This window comes from Canis lupus, chromosome 11, assembly GCF_003254725.2.
Source record: "Canis lupus dingo isolate Sandy chromosome 11, ASM325472v2, whole genome shotgun sequence".
NCBI classification, from domain to species: domain Eukaryota; kingdom Metazoa; phylum Chordata; class Mammalia; order Carnivora; family Canidae; genus Canis; species Canis lupus.
The window spans coordinates 57,662,567-57,667,888 of record NC_064253.1 but is presented as its reverse complement, the minus strand read 5'-3'; the positions used below and the strand labels follow the sequence as shown (position 1 = coordinate 57,667,888).

Genomic DNA, 5,322 nt, shown 5'->3' with positions numbered 1-5,322 from the left:
TTTAGAAATAATCAAAGAGGGGGATCCCTGGGTGGCTCAGCGGTTGAGCCCAGGGCGGGATCCCGGGGTCCTGGGATCGAGTCCTGCATCGGGCTCCCTGCATGGAGCCTGCTTCTCTCTCTGCCTGTGTCTCTGCTTCTTTCTCTCTCTGTGTGTCTTTCATGAATAAATAAATTTTAAAAAATAATAATAATCAAAGAAGTACACTATTATCACGAAATTTTAGCCTTTTTCTGTAAGTTCTAACGACTGTAGAAGAGGCTACTGAAAAGGACTAGGGCAATATTTTATTATTTGTACAAGATATCATTTCTCTTGGATTAGGATAATTTAAAATGGAAGATCATCAACTGAAAAAACGGTCAGAACTAGTTACCAATGTCGAAAAGAAGGTGAGTTACTGACGAGCTTTTCTATAATGAAAGGAATAGGTTTTCTAAAAGCAATGTTAAAAGTATAAAGGAAAAATATCCCACTTAACATAGCAACAGCAAAATAGTCCCCAGCATAAACTTAACAAGAAATGCGTTGAGCTAATTATCAAAAGAACTATGACAAGTTAGTGAATTACAAAAGTTAAGATGCAAATAGAGGTACCATTTTATCTTTCTTGATCCTAAGTTCTAACAGTACATCAATTAGTTCCCATAATTTCAATCAGAATGCCAAATTGAAAATTTCACAAAGCCCTTCTAAAGTTCACTTGGAAAATTAAAAAATAAGAAGAGCCAAGAAATCTTTGAAGACATTGTAGGGGAAGTCATCTAGATATTTATATGTATCATAAAGTTATAGTGATTAAAGTAGTACTGAGTACTACAAGGATAAAGTAAAATGCACTTATAGAAAAATAGCATAATATGTGTGTGTGCCGTGCATGCATATACATATATGTATTAATCAAGTATATCATGAATAGCATCTCAAAAGAATGCTGAATTGTTTTAGAAACAGTATCAAGAATAAGGTAACAACTCTTCATTACAGATATCTAACATCTTTTGAACACCCTCTGACATTTCTCACTTTGTAAACAAGTCCTGTTTTCCCAAGAGAATCTGTAAATCAGGCATATGACTTAAGTCTACACTCCCCCATACCCTGCTCTGTGACATCTGATGTGGAGAAGAGCCACAGGAGGGCGCATATTCCAGGAGACTATTCTGGTAAGTGTGGTATCAAGAGCGTTTGCTCTTTTGGAGTAGCTGTGAGAGAGCTGCAGGTGTCCCACTGAGTCCGTTTTATTTTTTATTTTTAAAGATTTTATTTATTTATCTGTCAGAGAGAGAGAGCAGCGCAAGCAGGGGAAGCAGCAGGCAGAGAGAGAAGCAGGCTTCCCACTGAGCAAGAAGCCTGATGCAGGGCTCTAACCCAGGACCCTGGGATCATGACCTGAGCTGAAGGCAGATGCTTAACTAATGGAGCCACCCAGGCATCCCATTTTTAAAAATTTGTTGTTGATGTTGTTGTTGTTGTTGTTGTTGTTGTTGTTAGAACCATCCTGTGATATGGTCAGATGTGCTGACCATGCCTGTCTTGTTCTTGGCTGTGTATTGTAGCCTACAAGCCTCGTTCTCTGGCCCTCACAGAGGTCTGGGAGTTACCAAATATTCTTTAACAAACCCCTTTTTGCTTAAGCTAGTTAGAGTAGCATAATGGACCGAATGTCAGTGTCCTCACAAAATTCATATTCCTCACCCCCAGTGTAATGGTATGAGGTGAGGCCTTTGGGAGGTGGGGTGTTTGGGAAAGTGGAAACTTCATAGATGAGATTAATGCCCTTATAAGAAGAGATAGGGGAGAGCTTGCTTCATCTCTCTCTGCTCTCTGCCATGTGAGGATACAATGAGAAGACAGCTATCTGCAAACCAAGAGACAGGTCCTCCCCACACCCTGGATCTGCCAGCACCTCGATCTTAGACTTCTCAGCCTCCAGAACTGTGAGAAAATAAATGTGTTGTTTAAGCCACTCAGTCTGGGGCATTTGTTATAGCAGCCCAAGCTAAGACAGGCAGAGTCTGTTATTTGCATTTAAGAACATACATGAAGAACATGAAGAATGTGCATGGCTCACACATTTTATTATTTGGGGAAAAATATATTTAAATTCCTCCTTCAAACTATCCACAAAAATAAAATACATAAGGATTAATGAATAAAATCTAAAACAACAACAACAACAACAAAACAAACATACACTAAAACCCTAAAAAACAAAGACCCAAAGACAAACCTAAAAGAACTCGCCAAACTAATAACAATGAATTAACTAACCACTATGGCTCAACACCTGATATGAGTAGATGAAAAATATGTCTCTGAATGAACTAACAGGCAATGAGAAATGGGAACATAGTCGGTTAAGTGGTTTCACAACGTTAGAAGATAAAATTAAACTGACTGTCCAGGAGAAGCACAACTATTCTTAGTTTTCAGGTCAGGCAAGAATTTTTGTCTGTGCCCTTCATACCGAGCACGTTGTGAGGGGATTATTCGAGAATGGCCAGAGAGTGAGTAGCACAGACCTATTTTTGGCGATGACCCACAGGCAAGTCAGACCACAACATACTAAAAGCACGTTGGTGCTATATTCACCCAAAACAGTCCCAGCAGGAAAGGTATAGGCCTGGGTATGCAGTGTGCCCATTCTCGGTACCTCTGATGTCATCAAACTGGATGGACGGCATAGTCTCCAAGGGATCCTCTCCTGATGTTTCTTTCAGGTGATCTTTCGATAATTACAGGGCTTAAGCCCAAGTTTATCCTCCTTTGCTGTGGAACAAAGACCTTTCTCTCTACATAATCAAGATAGGCATGGAACAGGGGGCTTCTCAGAGCCCATGGGAGATCCAGGCTACTTCCCTAATTTTTTCAGCTTACAGTAAGTATATTAAAAATGAAGAAATGGGGTGGCCCCAGTGGCCCAGCGGTTTAGCGCCGCCTTTAGCCCAGGGCATGATCCTGGAGACCTGGGATCAAGTCCCACGTCGGGCTCCCTCCCTGGAGCCTGCTTCTCCCTCTGCCTGTGTCTCTGCCTCTCTCTCTCTCTCTCTCTCTCTCTCCCTCTGTCATGAATAAATAAATAAAATCTTAAAAAAAATTTTTTTAAAGAATTTTTAAAAAGTGAAGAAATGGCAAAACCAGAGTTAATTTGAATGCATACATTTAGCATATTAATGCTTTGAATACATGCATATCACAGTAACTTTGTTTATAACTCATTTGGTGATAATGCCAAAACTGAATTTGAGGCCTTTCTTGAATGTGAAGCTCAGATCTTCCTGACCTTCTTCTGGTGTTGGCCTGGTTAAAGTTAAATGCCAAAAGCTTGTAGTCTATACATTAATGGCCAAGCAGTTCTAGTCTTGGCTAGATCCTCTCCTCAGCAAGATAAAAAACAAAACAAAACAAAACCCTCATTGATATATACCTAATTGAAACAATTCTATTGCTGGCTTTATAAGCAAATGTGTAAAACATCACTCTAAGTTGATTTTTAAGACCCCCTTTAAAGAGGGTTAAATATCTATGAAAAATAATTTAAGCCTCAGAATTGTCCATATCTTCCCTTGCCTTTCTCCCAGGCTATGAATAGCCAGTAGGGCCATGGTCTGTCCTTGTCATGTCCAGCTCAAGAAAATGAAATCATATCATCTGGGTACAAAGAAATACTTGTCCTTTGTTAATTCTCCTCTGGTGTTTTCTGGTTCTGTTCCACTCCCACATTCAGAGCAGTAAGGCAAGGGGAAAAGAGGCTCACAGGAGGATTGCCCAGTAAGTTGATTTGTTTGGAGATACAAAGGCTCAGAGGTGTGTTGCAGGGTACTGCCTCAACCAGTAGAGTAAAAACAATTCGGACTTCTAAGGACAATCTGAGAGGGAGGAAATGAGCAGGGGACACGGCAGAGGAGAGAAATAGAGTCTGCAGCAGTGAATGGAACACCAGGCCTGGGTGGGGGTGTGTCAAAGGACTTTTTAGGAACAGAGATGACTAATGTTCAATTTTAGATTGTTCTATGGCCCTCATGTAATTATCCTTCCTCTCCACAAACCATTAGCTATGTCCACTGTTAAATTAATTATGCAAGGAGGCCATTAGACAGAGGTGGCTCTTATGCCATAGCGCCTACATAAGCAACCCAAAATCTAAGCCTGTAAATGCCTCAAGGTTATGAAATCGAAATCTAAGGACAATCACTTATAGCCAACTAGGTTTTAAACTACAGCTAATCAAGTTTCCTCTCTTTGCTTCTGTCCTTTACCTATTTAAGTCTTTCGTCACCTCTCTTCAAAGGAATGCTTCCTACCAGTTGGTATTATTCGGATAAATTCTTAGAATTTTAGTCTTTTAACACTAGGAAAAAATGCTTTGTGCAAGTGAAATCCATCCTTTGTTTGGTTTTGCTTTTTTATGGAAATCTAATGAAAGAGTCAAGTTTCCCATCTGGGTCTTCATGGTAGCAACAGGACTGGTATCTGGGGCTGGGGGGATGACCCATGTGTTTCACTGAACTGACTCCGTGAAATGAGAAGCTCTGAGCTAGAGTGAACTTAACCCCCAGAATCTCCCTCAAATTGGAGGAGGGCATTGGGCTTTCTGGAGGCTATAGAATGGAGGTTTGAGGCAATCTTATCTGGACCTAGAAAGGGCAAAGAAAGCCAAGCAGAGATGTAAGTTAACTGTGGCTGTTTGTGATCTTGCCTTCTTGCCTTACTAGACCCAAAGGGATCTTCACTTTTGCAGATCTGCTACTGGCAGGCAACCTCACAGATCCAAGACAAATGAGGAAGAAGCCATGACGGAAAAGTCGCAGAGACAGTACCTCTGGGGGTTGAAGGAGAGGAGGGAGCACTGGAAAGAAAGATTGGCAGATTTGTCTGCGCACAGTGTGAGCTCTAGCAAAGGTAACTGTTCTCTCTGACCATGACATTCCAGAATAGTTATTTGTAATAAGAGATTGCCTTTTTTCTTCCCACTTTTACATGCCCTGCCCTCCCCTCCTCCAGGATCAAAAGTCTTTGTTCTCACTGGACAAATGGCCACTTGCAGAAGGGTAGGCCCAGGGCAGGAAACAGGTGAAAAGAGGGTCAATCATCCCCTCTCCTGCCCCAGGGGAGCCACAGATGCCTGGCACGCTGAGTCTGCATGCAGTCTCCTCTGCAGAGGTGACGACAGTTGGATGAGGACGTCCCTGGGCTCCCTGCCTCAGAGACAGCTTGTTCTAGCCTCTTATTTCCACCTCCATCTGGCAGTGCAGTGGGGCCTGGCATGCCTAGGACCCAGCTATGCTACAGAGAACAGGTATGCAGAGGCGCAGGTCA

The 5,322-nt window shown here is 41.8% G+C and overlaps 1 long non-coding RNA gene across 2 annotated transcripts; it reads left to right on the top strand.

Annotated features, from left to right (window-relative positions):
- LOC112650211 (uncharacterized) lies at positions 1 to 4,899 on the top strand. 2 transcript variants are annotated; one of them, XR_003130029.3, is made up of 4 exons: positions 1 to 392; positions 988 to 1,166; positions 2,724 to 2,881; positions 4,719 to 4,899. It is a non-coding gene; the product is annotated as an uncharacterized LOC112650211 (long non-coding RNA). The 2 variants fall into 2 exon arrangements; XR_003130030.3 differs by having other exon boundaries at positions 3 to 392; positions 4,745 to 4,899.
- The last annotated feature ends 423 nt before the right edge of the window (positions 4,900 to 5,322 follow it).